This window comes from Engystomops pustulosus, chromosome 4, assembly GCF_040894005.1.
Source record: "Engystomops pustulosus chromosome 4, aEngPut4.maternal, whole genome shotgun sequence".
NCBI classification, from domain to species: domain Eukaryota; kingdom Metazoa; phylum Chordata; class Amphibia; order Anura; family Leptodactylidae; genus Engystomops; species Engystomops pustulosus.
The window spans coordinates 114,605,693-114,625,157 of NC_092414.1; positions in this window are offsets into that span (position 1 = coordinate 114,605,693).

Genomic DNA, 19,465 nt, shown 5'->3' on the forward strand with positions numbered 1-19,465 from the left:
GAAGGGTAGGTTGCAGGTTGTAACACCTGTGGGGCTCAGGTACTCGATAAAAAGGGGGTTTCTTTATTCAGTTGACAACGCGTTTCGCTCTATACAAAGTGCTTCATCAGGTCTAATACAATGCATAAATAATAATAGTTAAAATGATGATAGGTTAAAATAGAAATTGATATATGGTGAGAGCTATGATGTATCTGTGTTGTTATAGGTGTACATATCAATGCAACAGTTTTAATAAGTTAATGATAGTAAAATTATTATGAGCTAGAAATGAATTGATGTGTGGGATAAAATATTAGATAAATAAAATGGATAGATAGATATTCATGGATAGATAATCTGTCGGATGTCATGTAACAGTTAAATATATAGCTAAAATTAATAGATGTAGAAATATGAGTAAATATGGAGATTAAATTAGAGGTAATATTCATATTAGTAGTACATAATAATACACAGAATACATATGTACAGGTGGTCCCCTACTTAAGGACACCCGACTTACAGACAGACCCCTCTGACCTCTGGTGAAGCTTTCTGAATGCTTTACTATAGTCCCAGACTGCAATGATCAGCTGTAAGGTGTCTGTAATGACACTTTATTGATAATCATTGGTCCCATAAGAGAAAAAAATGTTAAAATCCATTAAAAATTATAAAATATACAGTTTCAACTTACATACAAATTCAACTTAAGAACAAACCTACGGAACCTATCTTGTACTGCCTGTATATCAATTACCCGTGGTGTCAGGCCAAGTCCCAGGGGGAGTAAGGCTAGTGGTAGTAGGGCTTACCTGGAAGTATCTGTGTCAGAACTGGAAGTAGAAATAAAGTTGAAAAATTGAAAGAAAAAAATCTAAATAAATTAACAACAAACAATAAAAATTATTATAAACAAATTAACAAAAAAAAACAACTAAAGTGCAAATATGAGGTTGGGTAATGGGTTGTTAGAAGTGATGTATTGTTATGAGTATGGGTGGTGGCTGATGATTGTCTCTATGATGGCTGCTGGTATAGGGGGGCGGGATAGTTAGTGGATAATAGTTTGTTATTTCTGTTACTTATGAGTGTAATCAGTTATTCTATTAAATAATTTGGATGTATTATCAAGCTCAGCGTAATCTGTTATTCTATAATAACCATAATTCAATAGTTATTGATGTACATATGTATTCTGTGTATTATGTACTACTAATATGAATATTACCTCTAATATTATCTCCATATTTACTCATATTTTTAAATCTATTAATTTTAGCTATTTATATAACTGTTACATGGCATCCAACAGATTATCTTAATATTTAATTTTATCTAATGTTTTATCCCACACACCATTTCTAGCTCATAATAATTTTACTATTCACTTTTTACTATCATTAACTTATTAAAACAGATGCATTGCTATGAAAGCCCATAACAACACAGATACATCATAGCTCCCACCATATATCAATCGCTATTTTAACCTATCATCATTTTAACTGTATTATTATTTATGCATTGTATTAGACCTGATGAAGCACTTTGTATAGTGCGAAACGCGTTGTCAACTGAATAAGTACCTGCATCCCACGAACGTCTCTTTTTTTTCCCAGGGGGGTTACAGTCTGCAACCTACCCTTCCTATTCATTAAGTGTCTTCCGGTCTCAGGGCCCAGGGGGCTCACTTCATACAAACTAAGGCAGAGGCAATTCCACTCCCAGCAGTTGCTTGGTGGAAGGAACTGATACCCACCCTAGATGACAGAGAGGCTGACCTCCTTTGTTCCCATCTACAGGTGGCATCAGCCGTGAATAACAAAATGATTCAGCTTCATACTATACATCAAAGCTACCTCACTCCATTGCGACTATTTAAGATGCACCGCATCCCTTCCCCTGAATGTCATAGGTGCCGTTATACCCCTGCTGCATTCTGGCATATGATCTGGGAGTGCCTAGTGCTGCAGCCATACTGGTCAGAGGTAGTAGACTTACTCTCCTTCAACTGACAATCCCACTATGACCGGAGGTATGGCTCTTTGCCCTATTAGATGAGGGAACATGGCCCAAATATGTTAAGACGTTCTTAACCTCTACCCTCTTCCTTCCCAGAAAGGCCAAAGTCCTTAGATGGAGGGATCCAAGACCCCCATCATTAAGCATGTGGAAGGGCCTTGTTAACAGCATAAGATCAGAAAGCACCCAGAAAAGTTCCATGAGATTTGGGACTGGTGGCGCACATCCAATCCAACCGCCTATGCTTTAAACAACCTAACTGATGCCATTCGTGCCTTATCTTAATCCCCTAAACGGTGACCTTTGTGTTTTGTCACTTTTGGTTATCTTACTGTTGTACTCGTTTGATTTTTGATTTGATTTACTGTCTCTATACACTGTAATATTTGAACAATATCCCATGCTCAGTAGAATTTATACATGGTCCTGAAACTATTCTGCTGTATTGATCTCATCACTAACTGTACACTACCAGATGCTCAATATTATATTGTCACTGTATGTACACTACTGTTACAATAAAACAAGTTTAAAAAAATATATATGAACAAAATTAGAGGGCACAACAGTCTAAATGCTATTTTATAAAATGTAGTTCATTTACCTATTAAAGTCTGTATGAACCTAAGAGAATGACATATGTGTGTTCTAAGTTGACCTCCAGGCTTCTTATTCAGCCAAGGGTGTGGAGAATAAACATCACAGGGATTATGTAGGATAAGGGAACTTTCAGCTATGATATTTACATATGCTTTATCAGTCAACATTAGCAGCAAAAATCACAATAGAATTTCTGGACATCGTTAAGATGCCCCCAACCACTTCCACATTTTTCCAGATATTCCTTCTGGTTTTTCTAGATTAGTTTATTTTATATGTTGGCAACAAAAGCAGCCATTCATTTGTATTAGTACAACTGAAATCCTTGCATGGTTACAAGACATGGCTGAAACTTTATCGGCCAGATCAGGTTTCCTAGCTATTGACTCTGGCTTGACACGCAGACAACAGTTCCTTTGCCAGACGAGAACTTCTTGTGTGTTATGGGCCGAGTATCTATTGTGTACATTCACAAAGCTTACACACTCATGTGTACATGACCTGAAAAAAAATGTCCAGCACAAAGTAGGCATTATATTTTTTTTTTAAGGAAATTAGTCAAAGAATGTTTTATACACATTCCAGGTTAGAATACTCTGCCTACCACTTTATTTAATACCATCCCTTAGGTTGACCTCTTTTCTTTGTTATAAATGAAAGGACAATTAGAGCAATTTAACTCTTCTTTTATGTGTAATAATCCAAGTTTAAAAGAGAAAACAAGGGAAAATGATTGATGTAGCCAAGATATTCCAATTGTGAAGCTCCCCAGATCACCAATAATATTCTAAACGTTGGAACTTTATAGATCACATGTACTTCTGTAGCAACATACACATTCAGTTTGAAACAAGATGATCCGATTAGAGATCCGGATGTAACGGTCACATAAGTAAAACATTGTCTAATGAAAGTGATCCAGCACTGGTTGCAAGGTATGGCCATGCCCCCCCTACATTGGTTGTTCAATGGACATGCGTCTGTATACCAGACTGTATAGCAATGCCATTCCAGTGGGATTGAGAGATGTGGCATAAGGACCCACAAGAATATTTTACTCCTTAAAGGGAACAGATCATCAGCAATTGGTCTAATAAACCAATTATCAAACAGCGTTGCACTTTCTAGTTTTTGTTTCTTATCGTCCATCATCCAGAAAATCAACTTTGAAGTAAAATGTAAATTGGTTGCATAAAGCCAAGGAGGAGGAATTGCTGTTAGATGTTCACCAACACGAAATTTTAACTTGCGCATCAACACTGCACAGTCCACAACATATGCAATATACCACATAGTCGGTCTTGCAATGCATTACATTTTTTTTTTTTAAACTTCTTTATTGTACAACACAATAAAATCAAGTCAAAACATCAGATTTTCAATCAAATCATGCTTACAGTGTTATATGATGTTACATACACTTCGTTGTCTGAGGTTCAAGATAACAATAAATCATAATAAACAACAGGTATATACCATTAACCAGTCGAGTTGCCTTATTCTGCGTTATCTGGGTGTTCTTTATATCCAGGTGAAGATATCACGTTTATGTTTGGGTGCGTCTTGGTTCCGATCCTTTCAAATTGGCTAGGTACATTTGAAGTTACACATGTTTACAGTGTGCATTACATTTTTAAACATATAGGGGGAGATTTTTCATTAGTCCTATGTAGCTTCTTGGCGTATAATTGTCACAATGTTTTTCGCAAACATAGTTTTTACTTTTTTTTTTTGCAAGAAAAAAAACACAACTCTAAAGTCACGCAATGGTGGAAAAAATACACCACAAAGTGCGCAAGACCACATTTATCAACTGAGAATGCAAATTTAATCGCAAAACTACACCACATAGGAGGTGGTTTATGTAGGCCCATTGCTACAGGGGGAAGTTTTTGCTCAATTTTATGTTTGAGGTATCTGAGAATTTACTGTGCAAAAACATCGCAAAAAAGCAGAAATTGAGCAGATGTTAAACATACGTGCGACTGGTGGAGTCTATTCGCATAGAGCACACACAGATGATAGTCACATCAGAAGGCATTTAACACTGCACATACATCGGGCTATAAATCCGACTGTAGGAAACCTGCCAGTCTAACACATAGACAACTGCTCAAAATCCTGCCTAATGATAAATCTCCCCCATATAGTCTGTTATATTCTATTTTAATTTTGTCAGTGTTTTTAGCCATAGGACATACTCCACAACGGGAACCTACACATTTAAAATTGAAAAAAAAAAAAAAAAAACTTTAATGGATAGCCAGGAGTCAGATGCGGTGTGAACAGTTACCTACTTGGAGATAATCAGGATCCCATATTGAAACATGGCTTGGAATGCGGTTGTACATTTGTTGCTAAAAGAGGAAAAACCCTAGGTAACATTTTAAGTAGTGGGAGATAATGTTTGATAATACTAACTATCCCACTATATTGTGGAGTGTACGATGTACTGAAAACTGGCATTTGTTGATCTTTCTATTTCAATGTTTTTTCTAGGTATAACATTTACATGTTTCTTGGTTCTTTGCAAATCAAACAATTGTAATCCAGGTCTTTTAATCTAGTTTTTCATTGCATCATCTCTAACATGCTTCTTGTTTTGAGAAACTTAACCCTTTGTTCACATGTCAAAATTAACTGGGGATTCTTCCAATAACTCCAGCAAATTGTGCAAAGCATTCTGCACAAGTAACCTAGCAAATCCATTACTGATACAGCCTGCCAGTCCCTAGCCTGCACATAACAAAAATAAACTAGCTAATCACCATTGAACACCCCGTACAGCTCCTTTTCTGTTTTCATGTGTGCAGATGCCGGCTCTGACATCACAATTGTACACTGGCCAGGCCGTGCGCACAAAGCTGTCGCGGACCTGTAGCCGACACCCGCGCACATGAAGATAAACTGAGTGCTTGCCATTCCGACACCCCGGGCAGCTCTTCTATTTTATTTTTTTATACCCAAGCATAAGCTGAGTGGGGAGTTTTCAGCACAAAAAAACTGTGTTGCATTTATAACTTTTCTAATCTCTGCTGCTCTTAATTAGTGTTCATATGTACAGATTTTAGTTTTTATAAAATTTGGCTTTGTTTCTTTATAAGAATGAATTCTCAAACTTAGATATGTGGAGATTATTGTATCAGATGGAATGCCATTGGCTGCTTATTGTTCTAAATTCTGGGGTCTGGCATTCAGAATCTTACCATGAGTAAGGAAGTTTTCCGAAACAAGTAGGCTAATATACCTATAGCTCACTTTGTTATTACATATTTTTTTCCTACGGAAATGAAAGAAGGAATTAGCTACTCACCGGTAAAACTATTTCCATTAGTCCACCATGATGGCCCACCTGAAGGATGCCCCTTGACCTCGTAGGGACAGGAAGAAGAGAGGTTAAATTCCCCTCCCCGCATCCTCCCGCCAGTGACTACAAAATAACCACACTGAGGAATATGCAAAAATTATTTATTTATATGTTCTAATCACATACAAGCATTATCATTGTGAATACAACATAACCTTAAGAGAAAAAAACACTTTAAGGGAGGGAATATATAGGCTGTCATGGTGGACTAATGGAAATAGAATTTTCGATGAGTAATTCATTCTTTCCACTTCATCCCCCATGACGGCCCACCTGGAGACTTACAATATAAGTAGTCTTTTAGGGAGGGATTACTACTTGAAGGACCTTCCTCCCAAAGGACAGATCCTTTGAGGAGGGCAAGTCAAGTCTATAATGTTTTGAAAATGTAGAGGAGGTAGTCCAAGTTGCGGCCTTGCAAATTTGTTCTAAGGAGGCCCCCCTTTTCTCTGCCCAGGACGTGGATACAGCTCTTGTAGAGTGTGCTCTTATCCCTGATGGTACTGGAACTCTTTGAATGTCATAACAGGAAGATATCGCCATCCTTAGCCATCTAGCAATGGTTGCCTTGGACGCCTTCCCGTCTAGAGTGTGCCATTCATGTTCTCTTTCAGAAGACGGATTCTCACAGAAAGAAGGTAGTATGATTTTCTGGCTTCTGTGGAATTCTGAGACCACCTTTGGGATAGAATTATTCTCATGTTGGATACAAATTTTATTGTCAAGAACTTTCATATAAGGTTCTTTAATAGATATTGCCTGAAGTTCACTCAGTCTCCTTGCTGAGGTGATTGCTATCAGGAATACTGTTTTAAGTGTTAAGTTCTTTACACTAGTGAGAGAAAGGGGTTCAAATGGTTCTTTAACTAAAGTATTCAGGACCAATGAAAGATCCCATGAGGAAGTCCTTTTTTAGTCTAGAGGCTGCTCGAATAAACCTTTTGACCCACCTTAGGGCCGAGACCTGTACTTTTAAAGTGCTTGTAGAAAGGCCCAATTCCAGACCCTTTTGAAGAAAGTCAAGAACCTGCAAAACATTTGGATTAGATTAACAGGGTGGCTTATCTGAGCAAAAGGAAGAAACTGCTTTCCAAATTTTGTGATATAACACAAAAGTGACAGGTTTTCTACTTGCATTCAAGGTGTTAATGACAGCAGAGGAGAGTCCTTGAGAGTTCAGGTAGTCTGATTCAGGATCCATAGGATAACTGGATCCTGTGTTGTCATTCTCTTCAGTATTGGGTACCAGCTCTTTTTCGGCCAGTTTGGACACACAAATATGGTCTTTGTCTTTTCTTGGTATATTTTCTCCAAGACTCTGGCGAGCAGGAGAATAGGGGTGAAGGGTGGGAGAACGCATCTAGATGTCTGCTGGTTTCTCCTTTTTCCAGAGAAAGTGGCGACACTTGGTGTTTTCTCTTGTCGCAAAGTCTATTTGAGGTTTCCCCCAAAGAGAAGTCAGGTTCTGGAATATCTCTTTTAGACACCACTCGTTGGGGAGTAGCTTTCTTTGGCTGAGGAAATCCGCCTTTTTGTTCTCAATTCCCTTTAGGTAGGTAGCCGAGATTGATAGAACATGATCTTCTGTATTAGAGACATCAGTAATGGAGACCTGGTTCCCCCTTGTCTCTTCAGGTAGGACACTGTCGTGGTTATTGTCTGACAGTATTAACAGGTGGTGTTGAGCTAGTTGAGAAGTGTTTGTGCCGAGTACCTCCCAAACTGCCCTCAGCTCCCGTGGTTGGATGATCTTCTCGAGATCTCCTCCGTCCAAAAACCTTGTGCCAATTTTTAGGAAGTACTGCTCCCCAGCCACTCTTGCTTGCGTCTGTTTGTATAGGGATATACGGACTGTTCTTCCAGTGAATTCCCCTGTCTAGGTTTGCGTCTGCCAACCACCACCTGAGATTTTCTTTGACTGTAGAAGGGATCATCACTTTCTTGTCCAGTCCCTCCAATCTCCTGTTCCAGGATTTTAGAATCCATCTCTGAAGGACTCTGGTATGGGCTTGACACCAGGCCACTGAAGAGTTGCACGCCGTTAGGAGTCCTAGGACCTTCATGGCGTCCGTGATTAAGAGAAGAGACTTCCTTCTGAATCTTCTTATCTCTTCCTTGATGCAAGTCCTTTTTTCCTGTGGAAGGAACGACATTTGTAGACATGAGTTTAGATTCACACCTAGGAATTTTTTCACTGTGGCTGGTGATAATTCTGATTTTTGGTAATTTACAATCCAGCCCAGTATTTCTAAAGTTCCTATTGTAATATCCCTTGAGGAAATTAGGTTTTGTCTCTCCTGTCCGATAATAAGCAGGTCGTCTAGATGTGGTACAATTAATATATCCTGCTGTCTTAGAAACGCCACCACCTCTATCATCACCTTGGTGAAGGTTCTGGGGGCCGAGGATATGCCAAAGGAGAGTGCACAAAACTGGAAATGTAACGTGGAACCCCCTGGAGATAGGACAGAGAATCTTAGGAACTTTTGAGATGAAGGGTGAATGGGGACGTGATAATAAGTGTCCTTTAGGTCTATAGTGCACATTAAAGCATTTTGGTGGATAATATGGGTGGCAGATGTTACCGACTCCATCCTGAACTTCTTGTAGACGATAAAGTCGTTGAGTCGCTTCAGGTTGATTATCAGCCGGTTCGATCCATTTACAAGTAAAAGAGAAGAATAGAAACTTTGTTTTTCTTGTTCCCGTGGAACCCGGGTAATTACTCCAAAAGACAGTAAGGAGATTTCTTGCCAGATATGACTGAGACATTTGTGACATATAGGGAGAAGGTGACAGGTATTCTGTAGGAGGAAGTTTTTTGAAAAATATCTTGTATCCCTGAAGAAGGATGTCTAAGACCCAGGGATTTGAGGTAATTTTTAGCCATTCCTCTCTGAAGTTCAACAATCTTCCTCCTACTATGACATCATTGCTTCTTGTTTCTACTTGCGTCAGATGACGCTGAGAAAAGAAACCTTTTACCTTCTCCACCACCTTTCAGGTAGCTCCAGCGACCCATTTTCCCTTTGTCTTTATATTCATCCCTATGGCTTTTGAAGTCCCGAAAGGGCTGCTTCCTGGATGTTGGCTTGTTTTCCGGAAAGCCCTTCTTTTTGTCTGATGCCCTTTCCAGAATGGTATCAAGTTCCGGGCCGAAGACAAATTCCCCTGAAAAGGGAAGGCCAAATAATTTTGTTTTTGAACGGATATCCCCATTCCACTGTTTTAGCCATAACGCCCTTCTTGATGCGTTTGTCAGAGCACCCTCAGCTGCAGCATCTGCTAAGAAAACCTTTGCCGATTTTAGTAAAGTTTTCTAAGATGGTCATTCTAGGAGTTCCCTCTTTGATATGGGATTCTAGCTCGTTCAGCCAGTACAGAGGATTCCTTGCAACTGATGTAGCTGTTAGGTTAGACTTTAAACTCCACAGGGATGTCTCCCAGGCTTTCCTTAACAGAGAATCGGATTTCCTGTCCATAGGGTCTCTAAGCTGCTCGAAGGGAAGGTCTGTTTTCTTCACTATCTTAGTAACCTGCACGTCCACCTTGGGGCAGGAATCCCATAGCTTAGAATCTTCTGGCTCAAAAACAAATCTTTTCCTGAAATTCTTTGATATGAGAATTCTTTTTTCAGGTTCCTTCCACTCCTCAGACACTAGTACCCCAAGAGTGTCATTTAAAGGAAACACCCTCGGACGTTTCGCTTTTAATGCCCCAAATAATTCCTCTTTCTTGAATTTGGGTATAACAACATCTTCAATTTCCAAGGTCTGTCTGATGGCTTTCAACAGATTATCTAATTCGTCTATCTGAAATAAATGTCTTGATTCCACAGTATCAACGAAATCCTGGGGGTTTATTGAATCTTCTGTCTCTACTACAGAACAAGATGGTGTCTCCGAATCACTTCCCGCATCTGATGGTGATGTTTCAGGTTCAAGTCTAGGTCTTTTGCAGGGGGGAGCCTAGACGTAGCCGTTGCTATAGATGAGACCACTTTCTCTTCTATGAAGCCCTTTAGTTCATCCAGAAAAGATGTTTTCTCCTCTCTCATAAAGTTATCGATACAAACTTTACAAACTGGCTTTTTATACGAATCAGGCATAGAATGACTGCACATATTGCATTTTTTTGGCTCTGGATTTGTCTGATTTCTCGGGTCTTTCAGGCCTGTTAGCCTTATCCCCTTCTCCTCTTTGCCTTTCCCCCTAGACCTGGGGTCTTTGTCCTAAAAGGCAAATACAGGAGACTAATAACCCACTAGCATTGAATACACAATGACAAGATATCCTCTGCAATTCAACTCCACTTACAAAGACTGGAGGGTGCAGGAAAGCGAGAATTAGACTCACCGGTAATTCTTTTTCCATCTAGTCCACCATGACGGCCCACCTGGAGGATTACCCCTTGGCCTCTGCAGGGACGAGAGGTTAAATGTCCCTCTCCAGTGTTCTACCAAATAACTACACCAAGAAAGGATGCAAGAGGTTTATTAGCATGTTATTCCACATACAAATGTTACTATGTGGTTTTTGTTGTAAGAGTTGGGAAAAAATTCCAGGCCATCATGGTGGACTAGATGGAAAACGAATTACCGGTGAGTCTAATTCTCGCTTTCCACGACGTCCCCCATGACGGCCCACCTGGAGATGTACCAGATAACTTAGGGAATTTTTTTAGGGAGGGACTACTGTTTGTAGAACTTTTCTACCAAATGATAAGTCTTTGGCAGAATGTAAGTCCAGTCTGTAATGTTTGGCAAAGGTTATGGAACTGGACCAGGTTGCAGCTTTACAGATTTGGTCCAGAGATGCTCCTGCTCGTTCTGCCCAGGAAGTGGCCACAGCTCTGGTAGAGTGGGCTTTAAGATTTGTAGGAGCTTCTAGGCTCTGGATAGAATAACAGTCCTGAATAGTCTGTCTAATCCAGCGGGCGATGGTGATCTTTGACGCTTTCCTCCCCCTGTTCTTGCCCTGGAACTGAAGAAATAAGTTTGAGTCTTTTCGCCAGCTATCCGTTACTTCAAGATAGTGTAGTACTATTCTTCTCACATCTAAAGTATGCCATTTGGCTTCTCCTGAAGATTTGGGGTTTTGGCAAAAGGAGGGGAGGATACTTTCCTGGTTACGATGAAAGTCTGTTGTTACCTTGGGAAGGAAATTAGGATAAAGCATTAAAGATATTCTATCATCCGTAATTTTCAGGAAGGGTTTGTTTACGGAGAGTGCTTGAATTTCCCCTAGCCTTCTAGCTGTTGTTATAGCAACAAGGAAAGTGGTTTTTAATGTAATATTTTTTATACTTGCTCTCTCTAGGGGCTCGAAGGGACCTTGTATAAGGTCGTTCAAGACTATCGACAAATCCCAGGGAGGAGTCCTGATGGGACAGTTAGGACTAAGTTTAGTGGATGCTTTAAGAAATCGTCTTACCCACCTATGGTCAGCCAGAGAGACGTCAAAGAAGACGCTGAGGGCTGAGACTTGGACCTTTTAACGTGCTGTTCTTTAGGCCTTTGGACAAACCTGCTTGAAGAAACTACAATATCTGCTGTATGTTAGGAGAAGGCAGATTAGGCATTTCAGGATGGCAAAAAGAGAAATCTTTTCCAGATTTTGTGGTAGATAGCTGAAGTAACTGGCTTTCTACTTGCCTGTACTGTCGGAATGACTTCTTCTGAGAGACCTTTAGCTTTCAGCATTTGTTTCTCAGGATCCAGGCTGAGTTTTGCTCCCCAACCTGTCTTGCCTGCGTCCGTCAAGATAGAAGTTATTGGCCAATTGTTCCATTTTAAGCCCCTGGTAAGATTCTCTGCTGTCTTCCACCAGTTTAGGGAATTTTTTACCCATAGGGGAATGCTGGTTTTCCTCTCCAGATGGTTCAAATTCTTGTCCCAGGACATAAGAATCCAATTCTGAATGTCTCTTGTATGGTTTTGAGCCCAGGGAACACCGGTTATACAGGACGTGAGAAGACCTAGGAGCTTCATGGCTTCTCTGACCGAACACTTCTGTCTGCTTTGAAACATCGATACCAGTGAAAAAAGATTTTTGACTTTCTCCTCTCGGAGAAGAGAGCATTGATGCACTGAGTCCAGTAAAATTCCTAGAAATTTTAACTTGGTGTTTGGTTGAAGGTTTGATTTCTCGAAATTTATTATCCAACCTAAGTGTTCTAGGACTGCTATCGTCGTGTCCCTCTGGGATAATAGAGATTCCTCTGAACTGGAGATTAGAAGAAGGTCGTCTAAATAAGGGATCAATAGTATGTCTTTTAGTCTTAAAACTGCTACCACCTCTGCCATTATTTTGGTGAATAGTCTGGGTGCTGAGGAGATCCCAAATGGTAAAGCTCTGAATTGAAAGTGCCTCAATTGGTTTTCTGGGAACAAGATCGCAAATCTCAGGTATCTTTGAGAGATGGGGTGGATTGGGATTTGGTAATATGCGTCTTTCAGGTCTATGGTGCATAGAGCTGCACCTTTTGGGATTAATGGTGTTGTGGACTTTAGGGACTTCATCTTGAATTTTATGTATTTGATATGAGTATTTAGATTCTGTAGGCTCTATTCAGCTTCTGAACTAAGAAGAGGGGAGAGTAGAAACCTTTCCTCTGTTGATGGGGTGGTACAGCAGATATTACGTTTTTGACTAACAGAGATTGGACTTCTTCCCACATAAGAAGAAGCATCTGTGGAGATGAAGCTCTCGTTGTCACAAACGTTTGAGGAGGTGTTCAGCTCGATCTTGTAGCCCTTCTGTACGACTTGTAGAATCCATGTATTTTTTATGCTTTGTTCCCAATGAGAGGGGAAAAGAGCAAGTCTCCCCCCCCCCCCCACCCTGACATCATTGCTTTCGGGCAGGGTTGGGCTGGGTACTTTGAGAGGAACTGTAATCTCTACCTCTACCCCCTTTTGGGTAGCTCCATCTGCCTTGTTTACCTTTCCCTCGGGAATCACAAAAGGAAAGCCTCCTCTGTTTGGGTTCTGGAAAGCCTTTTTTCTTGTCTGCAGCTTTCTCCAGGATCGTGTTCAATTCTGGACCAAAAAGGAACTCACCAGTAAAGGGTATGCCACATAAATTTGATTTGGATCTAAAGTCTCCTGACCACTGCTTGAGCCAGAGGGCTCTACAGGCGACGTTTGACAGGGCTCCCTCTTTAGCGGAGAACCTGACACATTCCCCCGAAGCGTCTGTGATAAAGGTGGTGGCTTATTTCAGAAGAGGAAGAGATTCTAAGAGTTTCTCTCTTGAGGTTCCACTGATAATCTGGTTTTCTAACCCATTTAGCCAGCAGGTCATGGTTCTGGCAACAGTTGTGGTTGCGACATTAGCCTTTAGGTTTAGCATTGCCGATTCCCAGGTTTTCTTTAAGACACTGTCGGATTTGCGATCCATGGGGTCTTTAAGTTGAGTCGCATCTTCGAATGGGAGTTCAGTCTTTTTCACTACTTTCGTGACTTGGATGTCCACCTTCGGAATTGAGTTCCAAATTTTAGATTTTTCATCGTCAAACACCAGTCTGTTTCTGAAGTCTTCAGCTACTGATAGCCTTTTCTCTGGATCTTTCCACTCTTCCCGGATAAGGTCTTCCAGTACACTATTGACTGGAAAAACCCTTTTCTTTTTTGCCCTCAGGCATCCGAAAAGCTTGTCCTGTACAGATTTTGTTTCTACAGGATCTTCAATGTTTAGTGTTTCTCGGACCGCCCTTAGTAAGGTGTCCAGGTTATCCATAGGGAAGAGAAACCTAGAGTCGTTTTTTTGCTCCTGAATCTCTAGCTGCTCCTCCTCACCACCACCTTGGTAGGAACAGGAAGCCCCTTCAGGATCTGAATCTATCTCCTCTGGATTGGGTTCAGAGGGTTTGAACCTTTTTGGAGAAGTCCTTCAGAAAAGAGGGATGCAACTGTGCTTTTTACTTCTGATTTAAACATAGATCTCATCTAATCCATGAAGGATGCTTTTTCCTCGCGCATGATGTTATCCACACAATCCTTGCACATCGGTTTCTTATAGGATTCTGGAAGTTTGTTAAAACACATGTTGCATCTACAGGATTGAAGAGTCTTAGTTTTTGACTTATCATCCTTTCTTTCCTCTTTCTTATCCTCTTTCTCCTAGGTGTGAGAAGAAAATACCAGGATGTACAGGGGATAGATATATACACTCACCGGCCACTTTATTAGGTACACCTGTCCAACTGCTCATTAACACTTAATTTCTAATCAGCCAATCACATGGCGGCAACTCAGTGCATTTAGGCATGTAGACATGGTCAAGACAATCTCCTGCAGTTCAAACCGAGCATCAGTATGGGGAAGAAAGGTGATTTGAGTGCCTTTGAACGTGGCATGGTTGTTAGTGCCAGAAGGGCTGGTCTGAGTATTTCAGAAACTGCTGATCTACTGGGATTTTCACGCACAACCATCTCTAGGGTTTACAGAGAATGGTCCGAAAAAGAAAAAACATCCAGTGAGCGGCAGTTCTGTGGGCGAAAATGCCTTGTTGATGCAGAGGTCAGAGGAGAATGGGAAGACTGGTTCGAGCTGATAGAAAGGCAACAGTGACTCAAATCGCCACCCGTTACAACCAAGGTAGGCAGAAGAGCATCTCTGAACGCACAGTACGTCGAAATTTGAGGCAGATGGGCTACAGAAAGCAGAAGACCACACCGGGTGCCACTCCTTTCAGCTAAGAACAGGAAACTGAGGCTACAATTTGCACAAGCTCATCGAAATTGGACAGTAGAAGATTGGAAAAACGTTGCCTGGTCTGATGAGTCTCGATTTCTGCTGCGACATTCGGATGGTAGGGTCAGAATTTGGCGTCAACATGAAAGCATGGATCCATCCTGCCTTGTATCAACGGTTCAGGCTGGTGGTGGTGGTGTCATAGTGTGGGGAATATTTTCTTGGCACTCTTTGGGCCCCTTGGTACCAATTGAGCATCGTTGCAACGCCACAGCCTACCTGAGTATTGTTGCTGACCATGTCCATCCCTTTATGACCACAATGTACCCAACATCTGATGGCTACTTTCAGCAGGATAATGCACCATGTCATAAAGCTGGAATCATCTCAGACTGGTTTCTTGAACATGACAATGAGTTAACTGTACTCAAATGGCCTCCACAGTCACCAGATCTCAATCCAATAGAGCATCTTTGGGATGGAACGGGAGATTCACATCATGGATGTGCAGCCGACAAATCTGCGGCAACTGTGTGATGCCATCATGTCAATATGGACCAAAATCTCTGAGGAATGCTTCCAACACCTTGTTGAATCTATGCCATGATTGACGCCGAACGTGCACCACAATCTATTTTTAAGGCCTGTTTTTTAATCTACTTTTGTGAGTATAATATTAAAACATTTTCTTCACTAAATAGAAGCTCTGCTGCACTATTTTTTCCGTATCCCTTTCTTTCCTATACGGACCACTACGGAGTAAAGCGGAACCAAAAGCGCTGCGATCGAGTTTCCATCTGGAGTAACTCACACAGCCGCCCACTGCATACCGCAAGTGGAAACATGGGATCCACGTGAACATCGCAGAGCCAGTGACACATGGAGAACCTGATGATCTTACCTTGTTATTACATCGCTTACCAGATTTAAGGTACTGTCCCACATCTACATTGAATACCTGAAAGACGTTGATGCAGAGGGAAAAGCTTCTTAGACAATCTGAGGAAGGGGGACTGGGTCCATTTTTTTTGTCTCCACTGCCTGCGGACAAGGGAGGAGGTAGAGGTGTGAGTGGAGCGGTGTCAATAAAATTTTTAGCAGTGGAATGTCTCTTACTAACCTGAGCCCTGCGACACACTTAGAGTAAGACAAGAAATCCTGTGGAAGTCTTAGTAGAAGGAGAGAGACCTCTAGCAGACTCTCCGCTCTTTTAAACTCACCGCTCCTCATTCCTGACTCCCGAACGCCAATGACGTAGAGGCCGACGTCACTTCCAGTGTGACGCGCAAACCGGAAGTCGTCATTGCGGCCTGTGGAACGCATTTTGCGTTCCACCGTCGGGAGCTGGAACACATGGTGCTGCTGTAAATCGCAGAGGGACCGCAGGAATTGCACCTAACGCCTCTCCTTGATGTCAGCCAGGAAGGAATCCGATCGAGGCCCGAAGAGGAGAGGATCTTAGTACCAGGTACAGCGCCTCCATGGCGTCCCCCTCAGCTCCCAACCCCCATAAGGAAATGAGGAGAGAGACCCTCTCTTCCCCCTGACCTGTGTAGGGACAGGAAGAACACTGGAGAGAGATGCAGGGGGAGGGACATTTAACCTCTCTTCTTCCTGTCCCTGCAGAGGTCAAGGGGTAATCCTCCAGGTGGGCTGTCATGGGGAACGTCATGAAAAATTGGGTTAACTTAGTCAGTCATGATAGACAATAGAAGGTTTTGCTGCAGATACCGGAGCCGTCGTCACCTGAGTAACTAGACCTCAGATCATAGTGATCTACCTGCTTAAATACCTTAAAGTGTAGCCCATCCCCCTTAAAAGTGACTACGGTTGCGTCTTCCGGCCCCCAGTAGTGCCTCGGGCTGCCAGGAAATGTAGTTTTCCTCGGCCGCGCGTGCAATCCATGATCGCTGCGCGGCGGCCAGCCATATGGATCCCAGGATGGCTTCAAGGAGGACCGGGGATCGACAGAGCTGGGTCCGCCGGGATTTTGCCGTGGACGGCCTTACCCGTGAGTATACTTCGTCCACCACCCCTTCCCCTGGAGGAGAGAGGGCACCTCTCTATGATCTGCCTCAGTAGGCATAGGAAGAACACTGGCGGGAGGATTCGGGGAGGGGAATTTAAACTCTTCTTCCTGTCCCTACAGAGGTCAAGGGGCATCCTCCAGATGGGCCGTCATGGGGGACGAAGTGGAAATAAAGCCTTTTTCTAGATTTTTTTTTTAACCGGAGGTGCCATGGTATTTGTTCCAAAGTATGCGGGATATCAACTTCTCTAATGTGAACGATATCCTTAAAAGTGTAGTTTGTAAAAGGCAATCTACGTAACTTAGAACATTAGTTAGATAAACAGTAGTGTAGTGTATAGATGGTAGTCTCGTATTAGCTAAAGATAGATAAGGGTTTAGAATGTAAATGGCAACCTACTATATGATCCATCTCAATAGGTAGATTTCTGATGGTAGGTTTCCTTTAAAGTAAAGTAATGGAAGCTAATAAAAGTGGAGCCAATGCACAGCAGCAGCCATTAAATGTATAGACATTTTAACCCCTAGGCGCACCAGGACGTTATAGTACGTCCCCGGGGCTAGATGCTTAGCGCACGGGGACGTTCTATAACGTCCTGCTTCTGGCACCGGCTCACGAACGGAGCCGGTACCAGAAGCAGCGGCTGTCAGCTGTCTAGTACAGCTGACAGCCTGCGCTAACACCCGCGATCGGAGCCGGCTCCGATCGCGGGTGTTAACCCCTTACACGCCGCGGTCAAACATGACCGCGGCGTGTAAGGGTGTAAGCGCTGTGGATCGGATCCCCCGTGCCGCTTACCGGGGGATCCGATCCTCTGCCGGGCAGCTCCGAGGACTGGCATGTGCCCCGGAGCTGCCCGGTCTCCATGGCAGCCAGACCCCTTCCGGGTCTGGCTGTAAACTGTCTGAGCATGCGCAAGCTTGCTCAGACAGTTTACACTGCTCTACAATAAAATAGTATTGTAGAGCAGTGTATTGAACTTAAACCAGTGATCAGAGCATCACTGGTTTAAGTTCAAGTATGTATAAGTAAAAATATGCAAAAACAGTTAACACTACACATTATAATAAATAAAAAATTAATACATAAAAATATAAGCCCCTAAAATGTCACTTTCCCATAAAAAAACTTAATAAAGTATAAAAAACATAAAAACACAAAAAAACCCCGCATATTTGGTATTGCCGCGTCCGTAACAATCTGCATAATAAAACAGAATTGTTACTGGACCCGCACGGTAAACGCCGGAGGAAAAAAACGCAAAAAACGTTCCGAAAAAAGATAATTTTTAATTAATACCCTATAAAAAATGCTCTAAAAAGTGATTTAAAAAATGTTATGCACTCCAAAATAAGCCCACTAAAAAGAACAACTGTTCTCGCAAAAAATAAGCCCCTAACAAGATTTATCTGCCAAAAAATAAAAAAGTTATGCATATAAAAAGATGGTGATGCTAAAATGAATAAGATTTTCTCCAAATTAGTTTTTATTCAGTACAATTGAATAAAATACACAAAACCCCCACATATTTGGTATCCCTGCGTCCGTAACAATCTGTATAATAAAACAGAATCGTTATTAGATCCGCAAAGTGAACCCCGTAAAAAACAACCTAAAAAAACTCTCTCTGATAAAGATGATTTTTTATTAATGCCCTTTAAAAATGCTCTAAAAAAGTGATTTTAAAAAGTTACGCAATCTAAAATAAGACCACTAAAAAGAGCTATCATTCTTGCAAAAAATAAGCCCTTAAACAGATTTTTGAGGTGAAAAATAAAAAAGTTATGCATATGTAAGTCGGTGATGCTAAAATTAACAACAATTTTGCCAAATTACTTTTTATTCAGTAAAAATGGGAAAAAATAAAAAAATATATATAAATGAAGTATTTTCATAAACGTGGCGACCCAAAGAATAAAAATAATATACTATTTTCATGGTATGGTTAACGGCCAAAAAAAAAAACACATAAAAATTTTCCTAAAAATTGATGATTTTCATTTCCTCCACCAACAAAGAGTTAATTAAATCTCACCAATTAGCTATAGATGCCCCAAAATTATGTATTAGAAAAGTGCATCTCATGTGGCAAAAGAAATAAGCCCCTATAGGTCCTCATTAAAAAAAAGAAAAAAATTATAGCCTGTACAATGTGACAGCAAATCTGCTCCGGATGGCGCCTCCTTCCCTTCTATGCCCGGCCGTGCGCCCATACAGCAGGTTACCACCACATGTAGGGTATCGGTGTACTCGGGAGAAATTGCGTATCAAACTTTGTGGAGCCTTTTTTCATTTTATCCATTACAAATGTTTAATTTTCCACCCAAAATGAGTGTATTGTGAAAAAATATTACAATTTGCAGACTCCACCTCCATTTTGTTTTAACCCCTATAAAACACGTAAAGGGTTAACAAAATTTTTAAAAGTGGTTTTTCATACGTTGAGGGGTGTAGTTTCCACAATGGGGTAATTTACGAGTCTCGCTATTATTTAGGCCTCTCAGTGTCAATTAGAAACTGTGCAGGTCCATCTAAATACAGGTTTTGGCGATTTTACAAAAAATGTGAAAAATGGCTCCCAAATTCTGAGCTTCATAACATTCTAGTAAAATATGTGGAATCTGAAAAAACCATGCCAACATAAAGCAGACATTTGGGAAATGTAAGTTATGAATTTATTTGGGTGCTATGACTTTCTGAATCAAAAGTAGAGAATTTAGAACGTTGAAAATAAAGAATTTTTCAACATTTTTGCCAAATTTTGTT